This window comes from Notamacropus eugenii, chromosome 7, assembly GCF_028372415.1.
Source record: "Notamacropus eugenii isolate mMacEug1 chromosome 7, mMacEug1.pri_v2, whole genome shotgun sequence".
Classification (NCBI taxonomy): Eukaryota; Metazoa; Chordata; class Mammalia; order Diprotodontia; family Macropodidae; genus Notamacropus; species Notamacropus eugenii.
The window spans coordinates 145,018,434-145,034,719 of NC_092878.1; the positions used below are offsets into that span (position 1 = coordinate 145,018,434).

A 16,286-nucleotide genomic window follows, 5' to 3' on the forward strand; every position below is an offset into this window, starting at 1 on the left:
CAAAATAAATACTTCATATGCCATGAAATTGTCTAGCACTAAAAATGTGCAATAGATGTTTTAAAACTGTTGTTTTTAGACCCTGTGAGACCCTTCCCTCCAGCCTCCAGCATTTTGCTCCACTCTATCTACTCTTACTTTGAGTTCAAAAATCTTGCTGTAGTCTAGCTGTGGCATTTCAGCCAAAAAGCCTGCTTATGCACTCACTTGGTTGTTAGAGGTAAACAAATAGTAATGATAATATTTACCAATCTCACAAATAGTTTTAAGATTAGGCTCTCATTCAGAAACCTTGAAATTGCTTTGAAACAATTTACTTTAAAGGACAACAACTAGTTCATTTGGGGCGGTAATTGTGGCATAATTCAAATGGTTATGGGTTATTCATCTAGTAAATTCAAACTATAAGCAAAAATATATGCTTGGGAAAACATGAGGTGTAATAAAGACCTACAAAAAAGCTGAGTGTGTTAGGAGCTTAGAACTATCAAGCTGAACAAAAATAGTATAAGTGTCTTATTTTATCATCATAATCCCTACTTCAGTTACAAAGATCACAAATATCTGCAGGTTTTTTTATGAGATTAACTACAGTCAAAGACTATCAACAACTCTAAAATGAATTGCAAACTGTTAATCATATGAAAGAGGCTCTGAATCACTAATATTATGAGAAATGCAAATCACAACAGCCCTATAGAGGTTTCACCACCCACCCAAAAATGTGGCAAAGATAATAAAAGATGAAAACAAGCCAATGTTGGAGAGGATTAGAGGAAGGCAGGTAACCCTAAAACATTGTTGGTGGAGCCATTTGTAAATTCAACTAATCTAGAAAGCAATTATGCAAAAAAAAAAAAGTAATTAAAAAGTCCATACCACCTAACCCCACTCATGGAATACATGCCAAGAGAGTAAAAAAAAAAAACCTTTTGTATAATCATAATCATTGCATCAGCCACGTACCAGGCACTGTACAGCACCCACACAGCTTTACAAATATTATGTGATCTTGTCCTCACAAAAACTCTAGGAGGTAAGTGTTAATATCCCCATTTTACAGTTGAGGAAAACAGAGGTTAAGTGACTTGCCCAGGGTCACAGAGCTAGTAAGGATCTGAGGCTGAAACTCATCTCAAGTCTTCCTCATTTCAGGTCTTTACAAAAGGTCTCCTAATTAAAACATTTCTAGCAGCACTCTTGGCAAAAGAAAGAAGAGTTTTCTGTAGTAATTCAGCCTTCAGTCTGGTGTCCTGGTAATGTACTCAACCTGCCTTCTGGAGTTCAGTATCTTATACATTGTCACTTCAAGGTCAGGTGTAGCAAATCATCTCATTAATAAATTATCTGGAGAATAAAGATGAACTCCAATGTAAACAATAATTTGTTTAAAGAATTTCAACTTGACAAGTCTAGATGCAAAATAAGATACTCTTTAGAAAAGCTTATTTTATATGTAATGAGGGAGCTCATTATCTAAGGGATATCTTTGGGAAACACATAAATCAATGTTAATTTATCTGATTCAAGTGGGATTTTCTAAAAGGAAAGGAAAGGAAACCAAAATAGTAACGTTACTATTATCTGGGAATTCAAGAAACAATAAATCAAAATAGCAGATCGTCTTAGGATTACACTTCTCTGGCTTCACATATACATTATCCAGCAATTCCATGGCAGATTTTTCTTTAAAAATTTTTTTCCTTCTATCAGCATTAAATAGTTTGCGCTCTCTAAGTACAATCGTGAATACGGAAGAAGACATTAAATGGAAAAGTAGGGAAGAAGGCACTTAGTGTCACCATCACAAAGGGTAAGATAAACATTCACCAAGGCAGTGAATCTAAATTGGGTCAAGGCTGATCTCTGAGGATTGACCAAAAGTTTGAACACAGTAAGGCTGTCTTAGTAATGACGTTTCAGTTAGAAGATGCCAGTTGAGGCAACAGTATTATCTCTATCAAGTACTAATAGTAAAAAAAAAAAAAAAAAAAAAAAAAAAAGCACCAGCCTTCCAGAGGTACTGCTATCTTCTTTACAAGCAGAAATACCAGGTTTTTAAATAAATTTGCCAAACTCACAGAAGAACTCATTCATGAATCTAAATATCACAATTTGTTACCATCACAAATCACCACTTGGGGAAAAAAATTACAATAGTTAATGAAGAATTAGGCAATACAAAAACATAACTGATGGCTCCCTTTCCATTTCCAGTCTCCTTTCCTGTTATTCACCTTTATATACTCATTATTCCAGTCCAATTGGCCAGCTAGCTGTTCCCCATAAACAGCATCCCCACATTCAGTAAGGAAGTACATACTTCCTTCACAGCTTTGACTCTTAGAATGCCTAGCCCTGTTTCCAGGCCCAGTTTAGGTGCAACCATGTACCCAGAAAGAATTCCTCCAGTTGGCAGTGTTCTCTCTCTCTCTCTCTTGAAATCACTTGATATTCCTTTATATTTACTTATTGATCAGCACAACAGCATTCTGTAGACCTTCAGTTTGGTAGTCAGTCTAATACAGGGATGGGGAACCTGTGGCCTCAAGGCCACATGTGGCCCTCTAGGTCCTCAAGTGCAGCCCTTTGAATTCAAACTTCATAAAACAAATCCCCTTACTAAAAGGTGATAAATATTAAATATAATTTAAATATGAATATGTATTAAATATAAAAATTAAAGGGGAATAAATTTAAAAAGGGAACAAAATAGCAGGCGGATTTGTTCTGTGAAATTTGGATTCAGTCCAAGGGTCACCCTTGAGGACCTAGAGGGCCACACATGGCCTTGTGGCCTCAAGGTCACAGATTCCTCACCTCTTGTCTAACACCTCTTCTCTCTCACACTTTCCTTCAGAGCCTCCCAAACATTAAGCTAGCTCTGGCAATGAGTGCATCAACCTCATTATCAATGTGTACATCCCTAGAAAGTATACTACCAAGAACACAGTGATGTCATTTTGGTCCTCTTTGAGGATGAAGGACAACGACCAACCAACCAGTTATTAGTCCAAGGGTTGTAACCCCTAGTAGAAGACAAGCAACCGTAGTGCCTACTACATAGTAAGCACTTACTTTGTGTTCCTTGAAAGGCGCTTTTGAAATTCTTTACTCACCTAGTAGTTGACTCAATATACACTAAAATATTAGTACTCGTCAACTACCATACATGTCATGTATAAAGAAGGGTCATATTGATGTGGGGCTACAAATCTAAGCTCTTAACCACATCAAAACTCACAGGAACCTAGAGAAAAATCACAGAAAGTCAGTTTTATTCATTCAGCAGAGCAGAAGGTGTTATGGGGTAAAGAAATAAACCATGGTGCTCTTCACAAATGGTCACTGAAAAATTCAGCAATCTGAAGAAATTCCAGATTCACGGATCACACACACACACACACACACACACACACACACACCCCTACCAATACAAAACACTGTACTTCAGATGGTAAAGAAAACCAGCAAGTCTAAGTCAGACAATCACAATGGGAATTCTAGAGGGCAGCAGCAACCAAAACAGTGTCGTGTGCAAGATACTTCAAGGTGCTGCAACCCAAGGATGCTTCAAAACAAGAAGAAAAAGGTGACCTCACCAGCTGGCCCTGCTTCCCGGAAGTTTTGCTCCCTAATAGTCTGGTGCCCCTAGGGCCCTGTAGTTCTATGAGCTCTGAAGTCAGGAAGTCTGCACAGGGTCCAGGAAGTTCCAGACCTGGTGAGCCAAGAAGGGGACTGGGGTTAAGACAATAGGACAGGAAAATCCACTCGGGCTAAGGCTCTAACCAGGGATTCTGGGCTTGATACCCAGTGGGTGGTGGAGGACAGAGGGTGAGAAAGCACCCCATCTTCTTGAGAACCCAATCAAGGCAAAAAATCTTGAGGATTTTATGTGTACTTGTGACATATATACAGTCAAGTGCATAGAGTACTCCACTTGTTATACTCTGTAGTCACTTATAGGATGTAATTTCTGAAACCAGCAATTCACTCTTGCTACCAAGGTGGTCCAATAATAGAGTCAAAATTAAATCTTATAAACTAATAGAAGGGAAACTGAAAGGAACAGAATAGTATTTTAAATAGAAGTACAAAAGAGAATTTTGGCTAAGTTTACTCAGAAATTATCTAATCCAATGCTCTCATTTTAGAGATGAAGAACTTGTATGGATTGTATGGATTTACATTTATGACATGACAATCAGAAAAGTACCATTTTCCTTCATAATCAGGATTAATTCAAGATAATATTCAAATTATGCATTCCTTGAATATTAACTAAAAGATAATCCAGAATATCCTTTGGGAAAAGGGGCCCGGAAGCCTTCATGGCATGACAAATTTGCTTACAGTTTATTCACATGTGACTAATGAGATTATATTCTAAAATGTCATAATTCTTAATCTCATCTTGGACAATTCCATACACTACTATGAATCCTGATACTCTGAAATATTAAAATCAGTACATCATAAATATATAATGGCTCACTTGTTCCCTGAGGAAAAAAATTGAATTATTACTTCTAAATGTCATTAAGAATTGCTATACTAATAAAACTTGACAGTGTGAAAACGAGAAACTTTTATACATTTCCTGTTTTAAAGAAGTATTTGTGAAGCAAGTATACATTTAGAAAGTAACTACAGAATAAGAATTTCCAAACACGCTGAAAAGTATAGACACAAGTATGTTGAAAAGAAAAGTATGCCACCTAAAAAAATAACCTCTAAAAATCTGCAGGCTAGTTTTTAAAAAATAAAATCATTGTTTTTCAAAGCTCTACCATCATTCCAGTTTTTTAGCTACTAAACTGATATTCTGACATAGCAAACCACCCAAGCAAAACTTTACTGAGGTAGTAAATATGTCTGCAGTCCTATTTCCCCTTTTAGATTTTTGCTGACTACAAAAGACATTACCATTCAAAATTTTAAATGAGATGACTCATATGTGCACACAATTGCTATCATCTTCTAAAGCAACTGGAGACACTATTTGAGAAAAATGTAGCAATTCAAATGTATATAGCACTTTTGAGTTTTACAAAATGCTTTCCCCATAGCAGTTCTGGGAGGATTGTGGGTTATACAATAATTATTTATTATCTTCATTTTACAGTCACCTATCCATGGTCACAGGTGCATAGATTGCTAGTTGTCAGAACTGATATTCAAACCTAGATGTTCCAAAGTACAAGTTTAGCTCACTGTCTGAACTCTCCTCTCAGACAGAACTCTTTAACACTTTTACTGCACAGTTAAAAGTCACAGTGATATGGTACAGATAAGAGCTAATATCTATATACCGCTTACTATCTGTCAGGCACTATGGTAAGCACTTTACCATTGTTTTCTCACTGGATCCTCTAAACAACCCTGGGAGGTAGCTCATCTCCATTTCACAGAAGAGGAAATTGAGGCAGATAACCATTAGATAGCTTTTCCAAGGTCCCACAGCTATTTAGTGCCTGGCGATGGATTTGAAATCAGGTCTACCTCCCTCTAGGCCCAGCACTCTAAGCAGCCCAATAAAAGGATACACAATAGCTTTTATAATTTTAGGATCATATTACTGAAACCACCTCTAACCACTCTCATGGAAATGGTTAAAACACACATCAATATCTATTTACATTATTATAAAGTATTTGAACTGGAAATATGAGTATTCCTATTTTTTAAATTAAATCTATAGGAGGATACTTTTCTCAAACTAATGTTCTGTTAAAATTGATTAAAAGGTTTAATCCATGTGCACTGAAACAACACGGCACGTAATTATCGTTAAGAGAAAAAAATTCAGCCAAGGCTCTTAGCTTAATAATTTATTTCTGCTCCAGAAAACCGTCAGACTTGACTTTCCCTGGTCCACACTCTCAAACTTTCCCCTTTCCCCCCAATGAGGAGTTTTGTGCCAGATGTATAGCGATTATGGCTGAATCCACAGGAAAAGAGAGAACCTCAATAAAGCGCTCACTCAGCACTCCTCCCCATCAGCCTCAACACTCCTGGAAGGACTACACAAGCTCATCTTGTTTCTAGGACCCATTCAGGATCCCCTCTCTACAAGACACTCCAACCCTTGCATCCCCCTCATACTGCCACAAAAGACAGCAGGTATAGATTCTGCTCACTCACGTGAGGAAAGGAACAGGGAGGAAACTGCTGTCTTCTGTCTGTGCTGACTCCCTGAAAAACCCCTGTGTATTCAACATAGGTTGAGGAGGTGATATGGTCAGACCTGCATCTGAAAATCACTTCGGCAGCTGGGTAGAGAAAAGACTCAACAAAGAGAGATTAGTGAGAGGCAGACCCACCAGCAGGCTACTAGGGCAGGTAGCAGCATTACAGAAGTAAAATCCACAGACCCCAGTCACAGATTGGATATGGGGGGAGGGAATGAATTGAGGGTAGGAATTGAGGATGTGAGGCATCAAGGATGACACCTCACAGGCAAGAGGGAAGTTAAGAAGCCAGGTAATCAGCAGAGAGATTACAAAGTAATCTTAGAATCACACCACCTAGGAAAATGAACCCTTGCCTGATGAATTAGAATTCTATGAAATCCCAAGAGAAAACGGAATAAGAAACTCCCTAATACTTCAAAGGAGAAATGAAAAACATAAAAGAAATTAAGAATAAATCTATCAGAAATTATGGCTTGATGAAATAATTTTTTAAAATTTGGCATACTGAATCTACCACAGAGAGTTCCTAGAAAGAGAGATCAATAAATCTGGAATAAAAAAAAAAATACTGAAGTGGAAGAAAATTTAGTAAAAGAGAAAACAAAAGGAAACAATGTCAAAAGAATAAAAAATTTCTGTATAAGAAAGTCACTGACCTTGAAGACAGGATGCACGAAAACAAATCTAAGAATTAAAGATCTCTCAAGAGATCATAATCAAACAAAAAGTCTAAATGCTATAATGCAAGAAATAACACAAGAACACTCTCCAGAACCTCTGGATCCAGAAAGTAAAGCACTAATCAAAAGGATCTAGAGATCATCTCCAGAGGAAAAAACAGGCACTGCACTTTGAACTCCAAATTCTAGTGACGAACAACCAATTTTATAAGCAGCCAGAAAAAAGACTTCAAATGTAAAAAAAGGAAATAGCACTACACAAAATTATTTCACATTTACTAAAAAACACAGAAAGGAATGGAATAGTATATTATAAAAAGCAAAGAAATTTAAACTACAAGTTTAACAGACCTTGCTTAGCCAAAATTCTGATCAATGAAAAAGATCCCATTTGACAAAAGAGAAGCAAGTATTAGGAGCATTCCTACAGAGGTGAAAAAAAGACAAGCATAATATTTACCATGCAAACACTCCAAACTCCAGAAATACAAGGTATAGTTACTAAGGAAAGATAAGTAATAAAATACATTACCTCATGTTCGGAGGCTATTTGTATGAGAGAAACAGTCAGATAGACATATAGTCACTGACCTTCAGGGTGAAAACAAAAGAGGGATCTAGAGAAAATAGGTTTTTTAAAAGCACACAAGGGATAAAGATGAAAAGAGAATTTAAAGAAATAGGAGAAAAAAGTGAAGTTTTGTAAAAAGCATAATCAAAGCAACCATGAACAAAATCCTACAATCTCGCTACAAGTGAATCAAGATATTTCATGGGACAAAATTAGTGTGGGAGAGGTTATGAATGAGAAAAAAAAAAGACATAAGGGACAGAGGGAAATGAGTAACGAACCCATATTAAATTTATTCTTGCAAACTATAGTTTTACAGGGCTGCCCATGGTGGCACACGTGGTATCAGAGGCAAGACCTGAAACCCAGTGTCCCTGGGTCCAAAGCCAGTCTTCTATCCATTATACCAAGTTGCCTAGTACCTAGATTACCATGTAGTTGAGTCTGATTCAGCAGCTTTTTAAAAAGCTGACTAGGATAACTGAAGGGGAGAGGAAGGTTCTTTTAACAAAGTAGCAGAGAACCAAATGCCATAGAGGGCCAAACAAAAAATGCTAAAAGTAGGAAGGGATCTCATCCAATAACTTCAATCCAAATGCCAAAACCTACAGACAGAGGGGTAAAAAGACTTCCATAATGTCACAAAACTAGTAAGTATCAGAGTTAGGACTCTCAGAAGCTGTATCCAAGTTCACACATTCTCTCTTGAAACATTTTTCTGGGTTCTACCTAGATTATACGAGCAGTTTCTAAATTCCCCAAACTCTTGAGATTTTATTTCTGCCAAATCTGAGTTGCAAGTGTTATTAAATCTTTCCACAAACCAGTGTTTTTTTAAAACAACTAACCTATTAACACTGAATCCTTTAAAAATGTTACTGACAAGGTTAATTTTACACAACAACATATTAACTTTAACCAAAGCTCTCAAATTGGGAAACAAATTGATAAGAAAAAAAAAAAGAAAATATTCACAGAAACAGCAGCAAACATTTTCGTGTGCTCTAAGGTTTACAAAACACTTTATACATATGATCTCAATTTGAACTTCATAACTTTCAGTATTATTATACTTTCAATTCTTTCAGAATTAATCCCAATTTACAGATAAGGAAACAGAGGCAGAAAGGTTAAATAGTTGTCCAAGGTCATAGAGCTAAACTGTGTTAGATGCTGTAGAATCGAAAAGCATCTAGACTCTTGGGGGAAAGAATGCGGAGGAGTACATAGTGGATGGAATGCTTATCAAATAATACTGAGAATACTGACCAGTCAATAAAGCAAGCATTTATTAAGCACCTACTATGTGCCAAACGCTATGACAGGTACTGAGGGTACAAACACAAAAGTGGGAGTCCCTGCCCTCAAAGGGAAAATGAAACCCATAAAATAAGTCAATACAAAACATATAAAAAGCAGGATACAATACCAAGTAAGAGGAAGATTCAGGAACGGCCCTGGAAGGATGTGAGCTAAGACTCGAAGGGGGGTGGGGGCTCTAAGACCCGGAGATGATGCCTATAAAAAAGTCAAAAGATGGTCGTCCCTCTTTCCCCCATCCTCTTTTACCAACATCACTAACTAAGCCAAAGGCCAAAGCCATCCACTGCATCCCAAGCCATCGCCTGCTATCGTGATATATGTCTTGTCACTGGACTCTAGAGGACAGTTAGGCTGATGATTTTGTGCAGCTCTGCCCCACTTCAATCCAATCAAGACCTCACCCCATGATATCATTGGTCCTCTTCTGGAATGAAGGACAAACAACAATAACTAAGCCAGTTTGACTGGATAGAAGACTGTGGGAGAGGGAGGACCAGGCAATGAGTGTGGAAATAATAGCATTCAAAGTCTCACAGTCTGGCTCCAGCCTAACAGGAATCTATGTTCACCCTAGGGGCAAAAGGGATCCACTGAAACTTCTTGAGCACAGGACTTCTGGACAGTGCGACAGGAATATCAATTTAGCAGCTGTGTGCAGGACAGTTTGGAGAGAAAAAGACTGGATACAAAGGTACTAACAAGGAAATTACTGCAATAGTCCAGGCTAATGAGATAGTGAACTAGGGGAGTTGTAGAGTGAGTGGGTACGAAGACATACAATTGAGAAAAATGTTGAGAAAAAAAGTCCTGAACCAATAGGACTTCATAACCAACTGGATACAGGGGACAAAGGGGAGAGGGTGAAGAGTCAAGTAGAGCAGTAGCTCATAGGATGGTAGCATCCTTGACAGAAATAGGGAAATAAGGAAGAATAAATCTACAGAGGAGAAAAATGAGTTGTGATGTTTGGCAGGCAGCTGGATCTAGAGTTCACAAGTGATGAAGGATAAGCATGCAAATTTATGAGCATCTGCGACAAAATGATAGTTGAAATCCTAGGAACTGATGATCAACAAGAGAAAAGAGTATAGAGAGAGAAAAGTCAGTCAATAAGCATTTTTTGAGTGCCTGCTGCACCAGGAGCTGGGCTGAAGATCTAAAGAAAGGTAGAGAACAATTCCTGGTCTTAAGGAGTTGGCCAATACTTTCTCATGTATATGGCATGGATGATAATCCTGAAAAGGACTGATCAGACAGGTAGAAAAAAAAACCCAGGCAAGAACAAGGTCACAAAATTCCGGAGAGGAGAGAGCATCCAGGAGTAGAATGGTAGGCAATAGTGTGAAATGCTTCAAGAGTTATCAAGAAGGATGAGAACTCAGAAAAGGCCACTGGATTTAACAGCTAAAAGATCAATGGTGACATCTTGGAAAATCAACATGCACTTATTGGAAACAAATAGTGGGTATGAAAGCCAGACAGCAAGGAGTTGAGGTATAAATTTATGAAGAAACTAGAGGTGATAAGTATAAACAGCTTTTCTTCCCCAGAAGTTTAGCTGTGAAAGGAAGAACGGTTACAGTACGACAACTTGAGAGGATGATAAGATACACAGGGTTTTTTAAGGCTGGGGGAGAAAGGGATATGTTTGTATGCTGAAAAGAAGGAATCAGTAACTAAAAGGAGGTTGCAAATTAGAGTTAAAGAAGGATTGATTGAAGGAGTAAGTTTTCAAAGGTGAGGAAACCAAGGAAACAAGGAGATGGGCTTAAAGAACTCCCACATCCTCTGAGGCCAGAACCCAGAAGAAGACAACAATAAAAAAAATGAGTTGATTAGATTTATGGAACTCAAAGGAAGAGGGGCTCTAAAGGAACTCTAATCAAGAATGATCCTGATTGATGCAATTTGGACTTTCTAATTAAATTTTAAAATAGCCCATCGGAGCAATACTATCTTTGCATTTAAAATTCTTGCTTCATAGATGAAAATCTCAATATAGATAAAAACTGAACTAAAGCCAATGATATTAGTCGCAAAGAAGTAGAGGCTAGCTCCACGATCGGATGAGTTTCCTAATAAAGCTGCCCAAAACTGAAAAGCCAGTTTTCTTTTAAGTAGTGAACTTCCTGTCACCAGAAGTGTTCAATCACAGCCTGGATGACTATCAGTCAGGAATGTTGTAGGGATTCCTGCACTGGCAGGAAGTTGGACCAGATGACCTGAAAAACCTTTTTCAAAACTAAAGTTCTAAGACTATATGAAAGTATTATTTTTAAAATTGGTTAAATTCACAACAATCACTAGTTTTATTAGTTTTCATCCGATTTTTAAAAAAATCTACAATAGGTACATTTAGAATTGATAACCATAAATTATCTAATATCAAGAAGGTTCTCAACTCAGAACTATCCCAGTAACATTAATCTTTTCTCTTAAAGAGGTTCAGAGATTTAAAAAATCGATCATTGGTCATTTATACCCCAAGATAACCCCAAACAAAAGAGTAAACACCTCATTTGCCCCTAATTCTCCTCCCTTTTTACTAATCAAGTCAATGAGTATTTTCATGTGCCAGGCACAGTGGTAAGCCCTAGATATGCAAAGAAAGGCGAAAACAGTCCCTGTTTTCAAGGAGCTCACAATTTAATGGGAGAGAAAACATGTAAACAACCCATGCTCAAGTAAGATAAATGTGGCATAAATTGGAGATAATCTCAAAGGGAAGGCACTAAGAGAAAGAAAGCCTTCCAATTACTTCTACCAGAAGGAATTCATTAGTCTTTCTCTCACTGATCTTTGCAACCCATTTCTCAGAAGTCACAATATCATGTTTTCTCACGACTTACTTTTGCAGAAATGCGAAAGTTAGAACAACATTGTCATCCCTGGACTCAATTCCGATTCAGAGAAATAACGACCACGAAAAGAAATCTACATTGTCACAGAGCTAGAGATAGAATGTTACCAAAAGAATCTGGTATGCCATTTATTCAAAGACAACTATGATACAAAAATAAAAATATCCATCCAGGCCGGTGATTGGCTCACAGAGAGGTCAAATCTGTACAGAACCCTCAGAGTAACCTTATGCCACGCTGTATATGGCACAAAAAAAGTAGGAAATGTTAACATTCTAGTTTATAAATTAATCCAAAGAGTATTTTTTAATGTCTATAGAAACTAGAACATTAAATCATGGTTTCTTTCAAAGGAAGGAAGAATTTTAGGGGTAAATCTGAGCATACACATCTAGACTGGCTTTTGAAGTCAAACTGTGGGTATCGGGTCCGGGTGTCAAAGCAGGTATTTCTGTGTTTGTGATGCAGCACCGACCTGGAAGGTGCTATTAACCTTACATAAGGAAAAGCCAAGGTATATGCTTTCACCAGCAACACCCCACCGCCCCCCCAAAAGAGGTAAGGCAGCCTCGGCTGGCCGGGGGAACTGCGGGGAAATCCCTCCAGTCCGCTCGGCCCCGGGGGAAAGGAGGGTCCGAGTGCCCCGTGGGCAGCGGGGGGCACCGGGAGGGAGGCCGCCCATTGTGGTGGGGGGCCCGCGGGACCCGCCCGGCCGGGCCTCGCCCCCCGCCCCCCGGCTCCGGCCCGGCCCGGCCTCCCCCCGCCCTCCCGGTCCCGGGCCCCAGGCCGGGCGCAGGCGGCGCCGCTGGGCCGAGGCCGCGCCCGGGGGCAGCCGCGGCCGACACTCACCGCGAGCGCGGGCGGGCGGGCGGCCGAGGCTCGGGCTCCGCGGGCCGGGCCGGGCAGGAGCCGCTCAGGCGCCGCCGCCGATGCCGCCGATGCCGCCGCCTGCTCCGCGGCCACCACCCCGCCTCCAGCCGCCGCCGCCTCGGGCTCCTCGGGCCCGGCTCCCGCTGCCTGCGGCCGCCGCCTCCGCCTCGGCGCTGCCCGCGCGGCGCCTCGTCTCCATCAAGGCCGAGCTCGGCCCGGCGGACAGTCCCCGAGGCTCACGGCTGGCAGCCGTCTCCTGCAGCGGCCGGTGGCCATCTTTAATCCTCCTCCTCCTCCTCCTCCTCCTCCTCCCGCAGGCTGGCTCGGGATCCTCCTCCTCCTGCTGCTGCGGCGGCTCCTCCGGCCCGGCTCCTCCCGCAGCCCGCCCGCCCCTCCTCCACGCCGCCCCTTCTCCCCTCCTCCGGCTCCTCCCGCTCCTCCTGCTCCGGCTCGGGCTCCGGCTCCTCCCGAGCCGCGGGCACGGGCTCCAGCGGGCAGCCCCGCGCCCTCCTCCCCGCTCTCCTCCCCCTCCCGCCGGGACCCCCACCCCGGGCCCAGCCCTCGGTCCGAGCGTGCGAGGGTCCGGCGCCCAGCCCGGGATGGACCACCCTGCCCCCTTCCCCTTCCCCTTCTCCTTCTCCCCGTCCCTATCCTCACCTCCTTCCACCATCCCCTTGCCCAGCTATGTCTCATCCCCTTCCCTATGTCCCTATGTCTAATCCCCTTCCCCAACCCCATCTCATCCTCATCCTCATCTTCATTTCCATCCCCATCTCCTTCCCTGTTCCCCATTCCCATTCCTGTCCCCTTCCCCAACCCCTTCTCATCCTCATCTCCATTTCCATCCCCATCTCCTTCCCTATTCCCCTATCCCCATTCCTGTCCCCTTCCCCAACCTCATCCTCATCCTCATCTCCATTTCCATCCCCATCCTCATCTCCATTTCCATCCCCATCCTCATCTCCATTTCCCTCCCCATCTCCTTCCCTATCCTCCATCCCCTTTCCTTTCCCTTTTCTCCATTCCTGTCCCCTTCCCCAACGCCATCCCCATCTCGATCTCGGTCTCCACCCCCATCTCCCTTGCAAATCCCTATTCCTGTCCCCTTCCCCATCCCTGTCTCCATCTTCATTTTCTTCCCTATCTCTCATCCCCATTTTTGTCCCCTTCCTAACCCCATCCTTATTCCCATCTCCTTCCCTAGGCCCCCATTCGTATCCCCTGATTGACATTTCTTTGTCTATACTCCCAACCTCTCCTACCACTGGTCTAATATCCAGCCACCAAAGAGGACGCAAACCAAGGTTGGGAAGAGGCCCCAGCCTTCTATTCTTATTGACCAACCCCTACACCCAGCCGCTGGTTATTGTCGGGAATTGAGGAAAGAGTTTGCAGGAAGCACAAAATTGAGGCATTCCACTCAGACAAGGGTAGGAAGGAGCTGCCTACAATGATTGACCGTCATCTTGATTTCCACGGAGGCTGCTACATGATTTTCAATTAAAGACTTTGTCCAGAATCTCCCTTTTCCCCTCTGTGTCTTATACGGATAAAGAGGACATCTTTTTCATTGCTTTATAAGGCCTTATTTATGATGCCTTTTAACATATGTGGAGGAAGCCCAAGATAAATTCAGAGTTGTTGGACCACTTAAGAGAGATAGACTACTCATTGTTCAGAAGCTAGTTTACCATAGGAAACATTTAGGACTTTACCAATTTTGTACATGCAGTTCTGTCAAGGTTCACAAGTAGGGGAGACATCTGGGTTGACTACTTTAACTGGTTTCTTGGTGGGATAAGGAACGTTGGGTAAAAGGACTGTAATTATCATGAATGGGAACTCCCAGTAATTCAAATCACCTGCTCTGTACTTCATAATCTTAAAATTGTCATTTTACAGGAATTAAAAAAAACACATTTTTCCATACACAGAAAAAGAGAAACTTCTGCTTTTGCTCTTCCGAAAATTAGGCAAGTGAAAATTGCCTTTTCCTTCCTTTAGCCACTTTGCCTTAGTTGGATTGAAACGATTTGTGATGATTTACTTTCTTGTGTTGCTGGGTAACTGCAAGGTTCAGTATTGCTGACACAGACTATGCCTGTGAACACTTTGGGGATTATAGTGCCTGCTGCTGTGGGGAAGTGACTACCAAGGGAAAAAAATACCCCTTGCCTCCTCAGGGAATAAAAAAGGCTGAGATGGAAGGTGTCTGGTTACCTTCAAAGAGATGGTATGTGAAAAGCAATATACTAAGACAAAGTCAACATTCTCCCACAAAAATAATGGCTTTTAAATTAGAAGTTCAAATTTGAGGCTTTCAAAAGGCTTCTGTTGGATATATACTCAGAAAACATCTTGCATGTATTCTATAAAATCAGACAGTCCGTCTGTCAACATGCATTCATTAAATGCTTACTGTGACCCAGGTCCTGTTCCAAGTATTGGGGATAGAAAGGCAAAAGGAACCTCTACCCTCAAGGAGGATATATTCTAATGAGTAAGAAAACATCTAAATAACTAGGTACATACATGATATATACTGAGAGGACAGGAGAAGACTGGTCTGGGTGGTGGGAGAGAGGACTGGAGGAAGATGGGGAAAGAAGGTGGAGTTTGAACTGAGTCTTGAAAGACAACATGGAAAACAATAAATGGAAGTAAGATGGCAGACTGTTGTAGGCAAGATGAACGCTCAAAGGCATGGAGAATAAAGGTGGAGTGTCACCTTTGAGTAACTGCATGTAGGCTACTGGAACTGAATTAAAGATTTTGTGGAAGGGAGTAAAGTATGTGAAGACTGAAAAGGTAGGAAGGGACCACCTTACAAGGAGCTTTAAATGCCAAACAGAAAAGTTTTTATTTAATTTTTATTTTACTCAAAAATGTTTAACATTTTTTGAGTTCCATATTCTCTCCTTCCCTCCATGAGAAGGCAAATAATTTTATGTAGATTATATATGTGAAGTCATGCAAAGCATTTCCATGTTAGCCATGCTGCAAAAGAAAAAGCAGACGGAAAACAAGCAATCGAAGAATAATAAACTAAAAAATGTGTATGCTTCAATCTGATTCAAGCACCATCATAGGTCTTTCTCTGGAGGTAAATAGCATTTTTCATCAGAAGTCCTTCAGGATTGTCTTAGAGCATTGTATTGCTGAGAATAGCTAAGCCACTCATAGATAAATCATCCTACAACATGACTATTAGTTTGTACGATGTTCTCCTGGTTCTGCTCTTTTTTCTTTGCATCAGTTCATGCAAGACTTTCCAGGTTCTTCTGAAAGCATCTTGCTCATCATTTCTTATGGCACAGTAATATTTCAGCACAGTTATATGCCATAATTTGTTCAGCCTTTCCCCATTTCATGGGCATCCTCTCAGTTTCCAATTCTTTGCCGCCACAAAAAGAGCTACTATAAATATTTTTCTACACTTAGGTCTTTCCCCCTTTTCTTTGAGCTCTTTGAGGTACAGCTCTAGGAATGACATTGCTGGTCAAAGAGTATGCATGGCTAATCAAAATTATCCATTTTATAGCTAATGATGCTTTCTACCTTTTGTTTGGTTATAAATTCTTCCCTTATCCTTGACAGGTAGACTCCCATGTATTTTATATTGCAAAGAAATTTATTTTTGATCCTGGAAATAATAGGTCACCAATAGAGATCAATGAGTAGGGAGTTATGTGATCACACCTGGTGCTTTAGAAAAAATTACCTTTTAGATGAGGAGAGAAGCAAGGACAGGGAGAGAAGTTAAAGAGCTATTATAATAGTCCAAGTT

The 16,286-nt window shown here is 40.8% G+C and overlaps 1 protein-coding gene across 8 annotated transcripts in view; it reads right to left on the bottom strand.

Annotated features, from left to right (window-relative positions):
- WDFY3 (WD repeat and FYVE domain containing 3) overlaps positions 1 to 12,574 on the bottom strand; it is a 324,335-nt gene extending 311,761 nt beyond the window's left edge. For all 8 annotated transcript variants that reach the window (XM_072622967.1, XM_072622964.1, XM_072622965.1 and 5 more), the window contains exon 1: positions 12,479 to 12,574. The gene's annotated coding sequence lies outside the window, so the exon portion shown is untranslated. The remainder of the gene's footprint in view (positions 1 to 12,478) is intronic.
- Between the last annotated feature and the right edge of the window lie 3,712 nt (positions 12,575 to 16,286).